This window comes from Choloepus didactylus, chromosome 13, assembly GCF_015220235.1.
Source record: "Choloepus didactylus isolate mChoDid1 chromosome 13, mChoDid1.pri, whole genome shotgun sequence".
Classification (NCBI taxonomy): domain Eukaryota; kingdom Metazoa; phylum Chordata; class Mammalia; order Pilosa; family Megalonychidae; genus Choloepus; species Choloepus didactylus.
The window spans coordinates 9,996,533-10,012,601 of NC_051319.1; positions in this window are offsets into that span (position 1 = coordinate 9,996,533).

The following is a 16,069-nucleotide window of genomic DNA, read 5'->3' on the forward strand; positions in this document are numbered from 1 at the left end:
ATGTTAGGAGCCATTCAAAACAAACACACACAAGTCTTGAGCTACCCACCCTCACCCATATGCTACAAAAATCAAGCTGCCCCCTAGACCAAGTGAAAACACCAGCATTGATCAGAATGCTGATGGGTCTTCAGAAACAAAAAGACCAGCTTACTGAAAGAAAGAAAGCAGGTCTTTGAATAATATGGCACAGCTTGAGGGCCTGCCTGGGGTGAATGGGAATTAAAATAATCAAAATCAATATAATAATGTGCTCAAGAAGCAGGTCTGAAATGCAGATTACCCACTCAGTAGTCAACTTACTAATGATATTAGATAATATGAAATACAAACGGGGGGGGGGGAAACAATCTAAGCCAATTACGCTGATTATGCTCTGACATCAAAAGGTATGGCAAATGAAGCTAAATTTCCATATATTAATATTTAAGCCAGCATAGAATAGAAAGCAAAGCACATAATGAAGACCCTCAAGATTTCAATACACCTAGCTAAAACCTCTAATCAAGCAAAAAACAATTTTCTAAATGATAATTAGCAGTAATCATGTTCTGTAAGTGTAGGGCATTATGAAGTACAAACTAAGATATTTAAAAAGAAGCAAAAACCAGAATTCCACTTACCAGGCATACCACATCAAGTATATCAAACATATTTCAGAATAACTTCTCCAGATGTTATCAATAAATGTATCTTTAGTCAAGAAAATAGTTACGTGTATGGTTGGTCCCTATAAATAATGATTTCTCAAAAAGTAGATTGATTTTAACCCAAGAAAGACGATATTAAGTAGGTAGTCTGTTCTACACCAGAGCGACAAAGGAAGAAAGAAGGGAGTTAAGGGGAAAGGGAAAGGAATGGGAAGAAGACAGAATTAGAAATCAACATCTTCTAAAATATTTTGCTGAAAAATTCTATGCTCAGGTCTTTGGTTGGCCCTTCCTTTTATTTCCCAATTCATAAGATTGCTTGGCAAATAATCATTCACTTGAGGAAATTCCTGCCAAGTGAGCAGCGAAGAATATGAGCTTCACTTGTTTTACTACCTGTGTTCCTGCTAGGAATTGAGTAAACAAGGAAAACTAGTTAATTAAAGCAATAACATACATTCACAATGGCCTCCGACACATACACACACACACAAACACACACACACACACACACTCACCATCCAGAAAGTTCTGAAAACTCCTGCTACACAAAATGCTTTGTAAGAACAAAGCAGGATTCATACATAGGACAATATCACTGAAGGTAGCACAATAAAATTATACAATAGTATACAAGGACAATGAGTTTTTCTTCACTGGCTTTAGGAGACACCTCATATGAGCTGGAATTTGAACCCAGCACAAGAATGAACACCACTTTGGAAAAGCAACTTTGGTATGTTATGAATATTTGATTCCTGAAGCACCGAAGATTTTTTTATATGAACTATCACACCAGTGAAGTTCCCTTAAATGTCATATTTGACAAAAAAAAGCCAGGTTTATCATTGGTTTCACATTTAACCACCACCAACAACAACAATAATACCCTTTAAAATTAAGTGAGTCTGGAATCTTAACATGTGGAATATAGGGGACCTAGAGATAGACAGAAGCTAGAGAAGGGGGAGCAGTTACCTAATATGTATAGATTTGTTCATCAGGTTGATCTTAAACGTTTGGAAATGGATAGAGGTGATAGTAGTTTATTATTGGGATTATAAGTAACAGTGCACATTGAAGGTGAATATGATTGAAAGGGGTTTTCTGAAGTCATGTGTCTCACTGATTAACACTACAAATATAACTACATTCTTGCATGAGCTACTTCAGATGTATGACACTTGCACAAAGAGTTAATTATGAGTGGTGTTTCAGTTTGCTAAAGCCATTCTGTGCAAAATACACAAATATAGAAATGTGCAATTCTGTGCAAATATACACAAATACAGAAATGGGTTGGCTTTTTTAATGGGAACTTATCAGACTGCAAATTTACAGTTCTAAGGCCATGAAAATGTCCAAATTAAGGCATCAAGAGGAAGATACGATCTCTGAAGAAAGAACAATGAAATCCAGTGTTCCTCTGTCACATGGAAGGCACATGGTGATGTCTGCTAGTCCTTCTTCTCCCAGGTTCTAGTTTCAAAATGGCTTTCTCCAAAATGTCTCTGGGCTTCTGTCTTAGCTTTTCTGAGTTCTCTCCAAAATATCTCTGCCTTTATCCTCTCATAGAGAGCTCTAGCAAGGGAATTATGACCCACATTAAATGGGCAGGGTCACATATCCATGGAAACAACCTAATCCAAAGGTCCCATCCACAAAAGGTCTGCCTCCACAAGATTGGATTAAAAGAACGTAGTCTTTTCTAGGGTACATAACAGATCCAAACCAGCACAATAGTATATTGGGAAAATCACCTATTGGACTGTATTTAACAGCAATGCCTTACTAGAGCCATACCAGTACCACGGGTAAATAACTGGGGAGGAAAGGGGATATGGGTGTTTTGGTTTTACTTTTATGTTTCTATGTATATCTGTCATTTTTCTGTAATGGTGAAGCTACACCTACTTACACACGTAAGAGTCACCCCCAAAGAACCTCTTTTGTTGCTCAGATGTGGCCTGTCTCTCTAAGCCAACTCTGCAGGTAAACTGTTTGCCCTTCCCCCTAAGTGGGAGCTGACTTTCAGGGATGTAAGTCTCCCTGGCAATGTATGACTCCCAGGGATGAGCCTGGCCCTGGCACTGTGAGATTGACAATGTCTTCTTGACCAAAAAGGGGAAAAGAAATGTAACAAAACAAGGTTTCAGTGGCTAAGAGATTTCAAATAGAGCCAAGAGGTCATTTTGGAAGTCACTCTTATGCAAGTTTCAGCCAGATATTACAAGTTGCCATGGTATGCCAAGTCCCAACCAACAGTATTTCTGAAAACCCTAAAGAAAACCCAGGGCTCTATCTAAGACTCTATAAATGTTTTACTTACGTTTATTTTCCAGAAACGTAAAACCTCCAGATTGTTCCTATGCCAAATAAGCCCTGAAATTTAGAGGTATCAGTCTCTCCCAGAATATTAACCAGTTGCATTCCCCTACACCATAATGTTGACACCCCTTTTCAACATGAAGAAGTTAGAATGGTCACTACCCAAATATCCCTGAAGATTGAGAAAATAATCAAATGAGAGGAAGGAGTTATAACAGAGAAGTTAGGATTTAATAAGCAATTATGACAACTAAATCATTATATAGATATTTCATTTTATTTTCTAGTGTATTAGAACAGCCAGAAGGAAATACCTGAAATTGTGGAACAGTAACCCATACTATACTTTGAAATTTGCTCTATACCTACCTGTTAAACTGTATTTTGAAATTTATCACTTTTCTGTATACGTTATATTTCACAATAAAAAATGTTTTTAAAAAATTGAAAAATTGAGTCTGAATTCTTAAAATGCAAGTAAAAGTTTAGGCTAATTCATATAATGTCAAGTGCCAACTCACTGGGCCTCCAACTGACCTGAGGCAGAAAATCTTGAGGAAAAGCCATTAGTGCCAAAAATCGAGCACAGCAATGAAAAATTACACCTGAGGCTGAAGACAGAAAAGGCAAAAATAACAATGCTTAGAAGAAATAAATGGCTGCATGTAAAGGAAAGAGAACAGAATGTGACAAAAGTAATAAGATTTCAGGAGTCTCCACTGGGACCTCACGCTTTTTTTTTTTATTATAAGTGGCCAAGAAAGCCAGTTATTGAGATCACAGTAAAAGCTGCTTTCAAATAACTATAATGCACTGTCCAGAATTTCTTCTGACCCTCATAACTCAGACCTCAACACAGACTAACAGACAGCGATCAGTTACTCAACACAGTCAGATCCCTGAGCTTCCCTTTTAATTTGACTGATCTTTGCCAAATTGCTTTGCAAGGCAAAGCTGTGTGTTTTACTTTTCTTCCGGTCCATTTTAGATATTCTACAATCTGCCTCCAGCCTGGGGCAGAAAAAGATAGCAAAATGCAAAACTTATCTAAACAAATTGCTTTACAAATTTAAGGGAGATACAGGGCAATATTTAGATGAGACAAGAATTTTCTGGATAACTCATCTGAATGTGACACATAATCAAAAGAAAAATGAAAGTACATTTGCAAACAATATAGCAAAGTGTTACTATTTAAAGAGTTGCTATAAATTAATAGTAAAAACACTAATAAATAATATAAAGATACACATAAAATACAATTAAACAAGTCTCAGGAAAATGCAAGTTTTTAATAAATGCTCAGAAAATGGTTAACCTTACCAATAATCAATAATGCAAATTAAGACAACAATGAGATACCACTACTATCGTTTAAATATTGGCGAGAGTGTGGCGAGATGGCTGCTCATAAACTCCTGATTAGGAAGGTGTCCCAGTTTGCTAATGCTGTCATAAAGCAAAATACCAGAAATGGATTGGCTTTTATAAAAGGGATTTATTAGGTTGCAAATTCACAGTTCTAAGGCCATAAAAGTGACCAAACTAAGGCATCAATAAGAGGATACCTTCACTGAAGAAAGGCCAATGGCATCCAGAACACCTCTGTCAGCTGGAAAGGCACATGGAGGGCATCTGCTGGTCCTTTGCTCCTGGGTTGCATTTCAAACAATGGCTTTCTCCAAAATGTCTCTGGGCTTCTGTCTCTCTTAGCTTCTCTCAGCTCTCTGTTTGGTTCTCCTGGGGCATTTCTCTCTAAGCAACTGGGAGTCCTCTCGTAGCTCTCCGGGGCAAACTCTGGGGTTCATCTCTTAGCTTAGCATCTCCAAATGTCCTTCGTTCTGCATCTCCCAGCATCTCTAAGCATCTGAGTCTGTGTTGGCTCTTAGCTTTTCCTGGGAGCAAACTCTGGATTACACATCTTAGCTTCTCTCCAAAATGTCTCTCTCAGTTTCTCTGAGCTCCTTCTCTTCATGAGCTCTCTTAATGGACTCCAATGATCTAAAAATCATACCTCCATGGAAATTATCTAATCAAAAGGTCTCACCTACAGTTGGGTGGGTCACATCTCTATGGAAACAACCTAATCAAAATGTTCCATCCTAATCAAGACTACTAAGTCTGCCCCCACAAGATTGCATTAAAGAACATGGCTTTTGTGAGGAACATAGTAGATTCAAACCAAACCAGTACAGAAGGTAAGTTGGGTCAACTCTGAAATATATACATAAAACATTTTAGGAAAGTACATATACTTTTATCCAGTAACTTTGCATCCAGGAATCTTCTCTAATCAAGTAATCATAGATTTGTGAGATTTATAAATATAATAATAATTACATTTGTAATTATCTCATAATTATTGTTCACTGTAGCACTATTTATAATAGCAAATCTTGGAAACATTTTAAACACCAAAAATAGAGGAATGGTTAAATAAATTTCAGAATAGCAGTAAGATAAGGGTGTCCGAGTGTGTGTCCATGTGTGCCTATGTGTGCACTGTACACTACATATGGAAAAAAGGGAAATACACCACAATGTTACACAGTGGTCGCCTCTGGGCGATGGAATTACAGGTGAATTTTTTTTACATCTTTATATTTTTCTGTGTTTTCCAAATTAACACAATAAACATGTACTCTTCATAAGCTGAAAATATATTTTTTTTAATTTTCAAATATCATAAACACTCTGGTGTGGGGAGGGAGCACTTATAACCCAGGAAGTACATGAACAGGTGGAGCACTCAGGAAAGGCTTCCTGGGAAGTTCATTTCTGAACTAAGTTTCAAGAATGAAAGATGAAGAACAAATGGGATTCCAGGTAGAACTACAAATACAGCTCCATAATTACAACTCTGCCAAAGATTGTAAATCTCAACCATGAAACCATATCACTTTTTTTTTTTCAGTTTTTCCCTCCAGTAGTGGATTAAAATTTTCTCAGATATTCAGTGAAGCATTTTTTCACGCTATTTCCTTTAACCCTCAAAGCAACTCAAAAATATAAATTATATTCAGGAGAGCTCAGTCATTTCCTACCTCCCACATGGTCTCACCCCTAACTCCAATAACAGCTCACTGGAAGGGGGTTAGGATCCTGACCAAAGGCAGCCAAGCCATGGCTAGGCAGAAATTCGTGTCCTAAGGGGACTTCACAGAGTCCCTCTCTTGGAAATTTGAACTAAAAGTAAAGAAATCATTTTTCAGTTGAGGAGAGAGATCAGGTATATCTGGGTTCCAATTGTCCGAGAGCACCCCTGTGAAAAGCCACATGCTTCGGCTGGTGAAGTCAACTCAAGTCCCATGGAGCCCCACTTTACAAACTGCTCTTCTTGGATTCCCATTCATTCTCCATCCTCCTCCCTGAGCTCTAGACTCGTGCCCAACCCCCTGCTCACAGTCTCCACTTGGATGTCAAACAGGCTTTTCTACATGTTCAAAACCATACTCTTGATCTTCATCTCAAAACCTGCTCCTCATCTCAGTAAATGGCAACCCATCTTTCCAGTTATTCAGACCAAAAACACAGAAGTCTTTCCAAACTCCTCTCTCACACCACCTCCCCCATATAATTCACCAGCAAATTCTGTTAGTTTTTTTACCTTCTAAAAATATACAGAACCCCACCACCTGTTTACCATCTGCACTACTACCTGCCCCTCTGGTCAAAACCACCCTCAACTGTCTCTCACCTAAAGTATGTCCATAGCCTCCTAACTGGCCTCCCTGCTTCAACCCTTGCCTCCAATTTAAATCAGATCATGTCATTCCTGTTCAAAATCCTCTAATTTCTTTTTATCTCACTCAGAATACCAAGACCTTACCATGGTCCACAAGGCCCTAGATCATTTGCCCCACTCACTGCCCTCTTCTACTCCCAACCCCTCTTCCGCTCCTAAACTCTCTGATCTCATTTCATATCACTGTCCCCTCTGCTCACTCCAATCCAGCCACCCTGGATCTCCTCCTGTTCCATGAAAACATCAAGCATACACCCATCTCAGGGCCTTGGAACTTCCTGTTTCTTCCACCTGGGATGCCTTCCCCCTAAATATCTGCAATCCTCTTTCCCACACTTGACTGAGATCCCTATCCAAATGTCACTTATGAGAAAGGCCTTCCCTGACTACCCTAGCCAAAATAATACTTTTGCCCGCATCTTATTCTGTGCCTTGAAGAGCTGCTACCTGTCTTTTTCAGGATATGCACTGCACAACTCTAGGGGGCACCATTCATGTCAGAGTCATCAAAGATTTGTACATTGATTAAGCCATTTTCCAGCAGTAAAGGACCTTGAGGAAGGGGAGACTTTTCTAATTTGCACAAAGGTGCTTTATAGGGTAGCAGCAGCCCTCCCCTACCATGTCCTATTATCCTTCCAGTACTTCTCACCACCTGACAAGCATACTCAGCTGTCATTCAGCCCCCTCCACTAAACTCCATGAGAGCAGGGATTTTGCTTGTTTTTGCTGACTACTTTTAGCACCTAGAACAGTGCTTGGGTGGGATATATTGGATGCTCAAGATTTTTGAATGAGTCAATAAATCATTAAGCCAATTAATGGTCAATTGATACCATGTTCTTAGAGAAAATCCCCCCTTTTTTTTCGGCTCCCTTGAGTTTCTCATCCTTGCAACCGCATGCATCCAAATAACAACAAATGATAGCCTCATCTTACAGATTTTAAAAAACAAGACTCCTAGATTTTTTAAAATTGCCCAAGGACCAATAGCTAATAAGCGGCATCTACATCTCTGAGGCTACATTTCCACACACCATCCTGCATTTATGAGACTGTTGTTCCTAATACAGACACCAAATAATAATGAAGCTTTGCATTTGTTAAATAATAAAGCTTAACACAGAGGAGAAATTTACAGGCTTTAATGTCTTGTGGCAATGAATCACAATTTTTATTAATAATAATTCCTTAATAATGGAAAAATATAGCAATGTGCCTTTTGATATTGTATGAGAAAGAGAACGCAATAAACATCTACTTAAAATGAACCAGTGGAAAAAATGTCAAGAAGGGTAGTATTTATGGGCAAAGGAAAATCACAGGGAAATTAAAATCTGAAGGCTCTATTTATGCATTAAACAAAGAAAAGGAGAAAGAAATAAGCAATTACAGAAATGAGACAATGGTACATGGTTTTTCCAGCTATTTAATTAGAAGAATCTGCAGGCTAGGATGCTTGTTTTGAAGCTCTGCATGAATACAAATGAGCAGGTCACATTGCAGCAATGTCAGTCCAAGAGCATAATATTTTAGTATCATCATTTTTTTCAGAAAGAGATAGAACTGGTTTCTAAATACAGTGGCATACAGCTTATTAATATTTAGATATCGTACACCCTCAGCTTTCCAGGGAAACTGGTGAACCCGGGAACAAATGAAGGGGCATCTGAGCATAAATAACAACCAAACAGCTGAGAGGACAGAAGATACACCATGATTGACAAGCCCACTGTAGTGAAGAAAGCCTGGCCTGGTTGGGGATGGCTCTAAAAACTAGTGCCAAAACCAAGAAGCAAATGTGAGAACAAACCAGAATATTTGTCATAGAAACCAACAATCCTATGTGCCTTAGCTCTCTCTGAGAACACGCCAACAGCACACACGCAAGATTACCACAATAGTTTAGAGTAGTGCTTCCCAGATCTTTAACAATTGATCTCTTAAAAATGAAAATGGTGTTTCATAGAAAAAGAAGTTTGAAAAACATGATATAATGTACGTCCTCTTGGAGAGTTGCCTTAGGATTATAAAGTCCTATAACAAAGAAACTCATTTACCTTTGTATGATACCCAGTATTTCCCAAACTTATTTGAACACAGAACATTCAGGTTCCAAACTCACAGTAACATCTCTTAAGACAGTTTAGTTGTTCAGGGTAATTAATTCAAAGAATCAGCTTACAGCTACCTCTACGCACCTCTATAGCACACACCTGCGCTCTCCGTGCTTAGCAACATGGACAATATTGTTTTTTCAATGTTCTCTCTCTTTATCAAGAAGACAAATAAGAAACATATCTATCAAAACTGTTTTCATTTTATATTGGTGTTTAAAAGGTTAACCTTCATTTATCTGAAAGCCTCCATTCGTCAGAACCCTGTATTGACAATAGTAAAAATTTATTTGCACTTACTTTAGACACTGAGGTGCAATATTAAGCGTGTCACAGGCGTTAGCTCATGCAATCCTCCCAACAGCCCCTGGTGAAACTTGTTAAAGGAACTTATTTGACAAAGCTACATACTTGCTAAAGAAACTGATGAAAGGAAATGTGCATTGACCAAAGCCACACACCTGACAAGCAGCAGAGCTGGCATTCAAACCCTCCAAAGCCACCATCCATGCTCTCTGCCATACTGCTCTGCCTTGCCTTCCTTCCTTCCTTGGGGCACTGATCTGAGTTAAGCTGGTCTCTCAACAATTGTCAGTACCTTTGATAAATAGCTACAGTCTCCAGAGATTCGCAGTAAGAGAGGATATGCATGTGATAGGTCAGAATGAAAGCAAGCCTTATACCAAATGGTGCCATGTGTACAATACTGATGAGTAAACAGACGCAAAAATAATAGTCATACCAACTGTGACGGTTAGGTTCATGTGTCAACTTGGCCAGGTGATGGTACCCAGCTGTCTGGTCAAGCAAGCACTGGCCTAACCGTTGCTGCGAGGACGTTTGTGACCCATTAATAAACCAACAGGCTGGTTTATTAAATCATCAGTCAATTGGCTGCAGCTGTGACTGATGACATCAACGAAGGGTGTCATCTTCCACAACGAGAGAATGCAGTTGGCTGGATTTAATCCAATCAATCAGTTGAAGACTTTTTAAGCAAGACAGATAGAGGACCTTCACTTCTTCTTTGGCTGACCAGCAAAGCATTTCCTGAGGAGTTCGTTGAAGTTGCCAGTTCGTTTGCTGAGGAGTTCATCGAACATCTTCATTGGAGTTGCCGGTTTGCTGCCTGCCCTATGGAATTTGGACTCGTGCATACCCACAGTTGCATGAGACGCTTTTATAAATCTTATATTCATAGATATCTCTCATTGATTCTGTTTCCCTAGAGAACCCTAAGTAATACACCAACTCCCCTGAAAGCTCAGTAAAGTTCCTATTCTTTGCCCTCAGACTCATCAGCAAGCAACTTGCATGAGAAGTTCACTAAAAGGCAGGTGCAGGGTCCCTCTAACAGCAGAATCAGCTAACCTCCTGATTGGATCAGGCTGCAGGGTTCTCTGCAGGGCAGCAAGGGACATGGGGTCCAGTAGAGCTCTGGTTCTAAGGCTCTCAGGCTTGGCAGATTCTTGTCTCTCATTCTTGCAAGGGTGATAGAGACTGAAAAATCTTTCTAGCCCTGCCACTCATCTTGAATATAATCCATGTCATCAATAAAAAAATTATTTCTAACATTCTTTATGCTAATTAACAAACCTCCTGGAGTCAATTCCTATTGTGTGAAATAGGAAGATGCTATAGCCATCTCTGAAGCGGAAATTCCACATTTGGAAACTTGAAATGCTAATAACTACCCCCAACTATCTATACATTATACTGTTAATACTGAAATATTTTAAATAAATTTTAAATAAATTTCCACATTTACCAACGAGCCTGTAACAAATAGCCTCTCCCTCTAAAAGAGAATAAGAAATCTCTTTCTCATATAACAGTCCAGGTCAGCTGCTCTGCTCCATGGAACATCACCAGGAGACCCAAGCCACAGCAGCTCTGCTGTCTTCAGCAATGGCTTCCAAGGCAACTTTGGTGACAGCCACTGAAGCCCATGGGACTGGAGAAGGAGCACAGAGGGTATATAGAGCATCTACTGGCCAGCCTGGGCAGTGGCCCACGTCACTGCAAGAGAAACTGGAAAATGCAGTCTGGCTACGTGCCCAGGGAGAAGAATAGGTTATGTAGCAGCCTCTGCCACACATGCAATGTCATACCTGATGGTGTATAAAAGTAAATAGAAGTGCCATCAATATATTAACTTCTTGTTAGTATACCCCATCTTATTTTCTTTGGAGCACTTACTACTCTTGCAAATTATCCCATTCATTTAGTAGTTTACTTATCTGATTTGCGAAGATTCAGAGAGGCAAGAGAGTGGTTCAGAGTATGGACTGCATCAGACTGAATGGGGTTCATTTCTGGCCCCTCCACTTAGTAGCTATGCGACCTTGGGCAATTGTTAACTCCTAGAGCTTCTGTTTTCTTGTGTGAAAATGGGGATGATATTAGGACCTGCCTGAATTTAATGCTATGATGTACTCACTGACCAGACAGCCCCATTTCAGCACCAATATACTCATCCCCAGCAGCTAGGAATATTGGCAGCTGATGATTGTCTCTCAGCTGGTAACAACTGGCCTTGCCCAGGGTCCCACACCCTCCCAGGGTAATGGCGTGATGGAGGATTTAAAGGTCTAGACCCCTTGCCTCATGATGGGACAGCTCTAAAGGGCCAACCCAGCTCCAGAACCCTCAGTGGGATTTGCAGCGACCTCTGCTGCCCCTTCATTACAATGGGACTCTTTCGGCTCCGTCTCCCACTGCCCTCACCCTGACACTCCCAACAAACATCATGCACATAATCTGCATCTCAGAGTCTTGTAAAATGCTCAGAACAGAGTATGGCAGACAGCAAGCATTCAATGGATATTGATTGAGTTGAATGAGTGAATGATGCTTTGTCCATTTTGTAAATAAAAGCCATAAAACAAGAGAGATTAAGACAGTATCCCCGACTTCATGAGCTTATCTATGTCTAAATTATATTGAGAAAAAAATTTTACTCCATTAAAAAGAAAGTAGGTAAATCTATTTGTAATATATTTTAACTGTACCAATTTCTTTGACAACCAGCAAACTCTTCATCACAGGTGGTTCTAGCTATAAAATGAGCAAAAGGAACTATGAAATCAGAAGCCACACATCACCGAAAAGTTTATTTTACCCTAATTTCAGATCAATGGCATTATTCTTCAGATCAGCATGGCAAATATGGAGATGAGAGAAACAGGCTACATTGCAACTCTATAGCTTTCTTGGAAACCTAAGGGTTGTGTTTGATTTCTGAAGCTTCCCCTCTTTTCTGATTCTGGCCAAAGATGTAGATGGTACAAAATCTCTTACATCTCTGCAATCTCACTAGCACCGATGTGATATACACAAATATCTAGGATGAGCTCTTCATTTTCCTGCCTGCAAAGCTATTTTGCCAAACCATTAGGTCCAGCTGGCTTCTTCCTTAGGGCACAACATTCACTTTCAACCCTGTTCACCTTCAGGTTTTATTTCTCACAACAGCGGTTCACATTCTGAATGTGAAGAAGACATTAGATTCAGAGTCCACACTACACCTACAATTTGCAAATAATTACACCCCAGGCCCCTCAAAGCAACTTTTCAGAAGCAATCTCGAAGAGAGAACACCTGCCAACTTCCCCATGCTGAGGGCACTCTTACATACTCCTTCGTGGTCGTTTCCTTCCAATGCAAATGTGCATGCAGCCTGCTTGGAAAGAGGCGCGATTACCAGCCTCCATCAAATCAATCGTCCTAAATGGAATGTCAAAGAAACCTCCCAAGTAGTCAAGATTTACATGTAGCCTACTCATCACCCCTTTTCAGATGGACTACAATAATACCCCAGGGAGAATAACCTTCTCAGAGACACACATTTACATACGGTAGAGTGGAAAATAATTGCGTTTCTCCATGAGAAAATGACAGCGACAAAGATACTCTATCTTTTTGTGCATCACTCATAACACTGTTTTTTAAAATGACTTCTGCGGAGCGGACACTTGGAAAGCAGTGCTGTTTTTTACCAGCACTGTAGAAAGCTGCTCCCAAACTTCTTCACCTCTTTTCTTCTTCCAAGCACACCTTGCTTAACTTTAGTATTTGTTAATCCTCTCCCCCCACCACTGCCAAAAAAAAAAAAAAGGAAGGTATCATGTGGAAAACTTTCACCCTAAAGAGATTCTCAGAACATTTCCCTTCTGAGAGCCTTAAGTAAAGATTGTGCATTAGACAATTTTATAAAGCCCTGAATAAAGACTATCATCTACATGTAACATTCACTTGCACTGCATCACATGATCCGTTGACATAAAGCAGTTTATTGGTCAATATCACTGGCCACAGGCAGAGACAGAGGTACGATTCCAGCCATCTGGAAATCTATCATCACAGGGCTAATGCATGAGCCTTTCACCCCCACAGATCTAGTTTCAGCTTCATCAGTTAAAAGTGAATTGGGTGGTCTTGTCTTACCCACATTAAAAACCCCTTATGCAGTTTAGCCTAATGAAACACCACTGGCCTTGGTACAGTGCCATTTAGTACAAGCCAACCTTGGGGAAAAGTCCAGTTCCCTAGATATGCCACCTTTGCTGATCATTTTTTATCACCCCACTGAGGCTGACCCAGGACAAAACCTGAAAATCATGACCCTGGGCAGATTAAATAGGGGTTATTCTCGGTCTACGAGTCAACAGTGTAGTGTGGTAGAAAGAAAGAGAAAAGTGGAACAAGAGACAGAAGACCTGTGCTCTAGTCTCAAATAGCCTTGAGCAGGTCCTGTCTGTGGATCAGTAATTTCATCTGTAAAATGGGAATGACAACATCTTGGGCATTCCTGAAAGGATCAAAAGTGCTCATGTCTATGAAAGACATAAATCACTTGCAAATGGCAGGGTTATGGCTATCCTTTCTCGCCCTCATCTTTACTTCCCACATTTTCCACATGCCCTTCCCCATCTTTAAAGGTCCAGTGTCCTCCTGATCCCCACCCAGGCTGATGTCAATCCTATACCCTGGGCCTTTTCTGCCCCTACATCACAGCGATACTTCTCCATTGATTTTCCCTTCCCATAAGGAGTTATATCTACTAGATGTCAATTAGATAACCTAGGAATATGCAACTTCCTGTGCTATCAGAGAAAGTGTTGCCCTGCTAAGCTCTTATAAGATCCTGTGGAGGTTTGAAGCTATATGTACCCCAGAAAAATAAGATATTTAATCAAATCCATTCCTGTGGGTATAAACCCATTGTAAGCAGGGCCTTTTGATGAGGGTTCTTCAGTTAAGCTGTGACCCACCTCATTCAGGATAGTCTTAATTCTACTACGGGAGGCCTTTATAAGAGACTGAAACTCAGACACAGAGAGAGAAAGACACAGAAGCAGGAAGATAAAATCAATGAAACCTGGAAGAGAAGGGAGAGACCAGAAGATGCTGCCATGTGCCTTGCCATGTGGCAGAGGAGCCAAGGATCACCAACAGCCAGTTTTCAGGAAGAAAACATCACCTTGATAATGACTTGATTTGGACATTTTCATGGTCTCAAAACTGTAGGCTAATAAATTTCCATTGTTGGAGCCAATTCATTTCATGGTATTTGCTTGGACTAGCCTAGGAAACCAAAACAGAGATACTGAATATTCCAGAGTCAAAAACCCCCAAGGGTGAAAGTACAATTTTGGTGAATCTTGAAACCTGGGGGAGTGACATTTCACATCACTCTAAGCACCAGGCCTAGGATTCCAGGATCAGCCCCATCCTGGAGGAAGTAATGATGGCTTCCACACATGCACATCTCAAACGCATGTGACTTTCATACATCCTCAAACCACTAGAAACTTAACAATCACGACTTACCTGTGAGTCTAAGAGACCGGCCTCTGTTCTGAATCTCCTGCCAGTGCCAAATGGATTATTAATCCCTATATTCTTCTCATATTATCTCAGATATAACCAGGTTAAATTGAAATCAAAGTTTCTTTCAAGTCAACTCATAATCATCCACATGTGAATTGTTAATGAGTATATTTTTTTAACCCAAATCAATTTCTCCATTTATCAATCAATGCTTTCCTTCAGTCACAATTTGATATGTTCTCAGGAAATGCAAGCTAACATTCATGTGGACCTGAACCAAACTTTAGAAAGGTAACCATGCTGGACCCAAATCATATAAGGGAAATGTTTTCATATAAGGCTCTGCCTGGGATATCCCAGCTACTGCACTGTCCCCTCCCTCACCTCCCCTAAGGAAGAACCCATGCAATTAAGTTTATCCTATAAGAGTAGGGCTCTTGGGACAAAAGCCCAAACTCTCCAACTCCCTCACCTCAAACACACAGAACAATTACGAATCCATTTTTAATGAATTAGATCATTTCTCAGAAGACTTTAAGGAAAAGGTCACAAGGAGCAACCCAAAGGGTTTAAGACCTTGTGAGGCTGCAGATGACAGGTTGTGGGGTGGGAAAGGGGAGGGAGGCGAGCACTGGTACAGTGGCTAAGAGAAGAAAGGAGGAGCAGGTGCTACGATTGGTTGTGAGTACAAGAACCCAAAGGCTCTTACAGCACCAGGCTACCACTCCCATCACTTCCAACATTCCTTAGCTGGGCACAACTGGTTCTCAAACTTTATTGTGCATTTTAAAAAGTAAATAACTTGGGGAGCCTATTAAAAATTCAAATTATTGTGGATAACACAAACAGGGAAGCTTAAGGTAAACCATGGACTACAGTTAATAGTACAATTATAATAATATTTTTTCATCAGTTGTAACAAATGTACCACACTAATGCAAGGTGTTAATAAGAAGTTACCTCTGTATTTTCCACATGCTTGCTCTGTAAATATACAACTTCTCAAATTAAAAAAAAAAAAAATGGTTTAAAATGATCACGTCTCACCCTCTGAAATGATTCAGTCTGGATTTAGAGCTCCAAAATCTGCATTTTTAACAAACACCCAAGGTTATTCTGAAGCAAGTGGCCTGTGGACCTCGCCTTGAGATCTTCTAGCCATTTACTTTGTTAAATAGAGCAAAACATACAGTGAATGACTTTGAAGTGAAGGCAGTCAGCCTTATGAATGGGACACCCATGTATTTGCATGATCCCAGGAGATGGCACATGTGAGATATGCAAAGACTGGGTGGAGAGAATTTCAGGTGACAAGCGATAGCTATACTGTACCTATGCACCAAAGGAAATGTTACAGTGTTTAATCATCGCCTCTAGGAGTTTTAAAAATATATTCT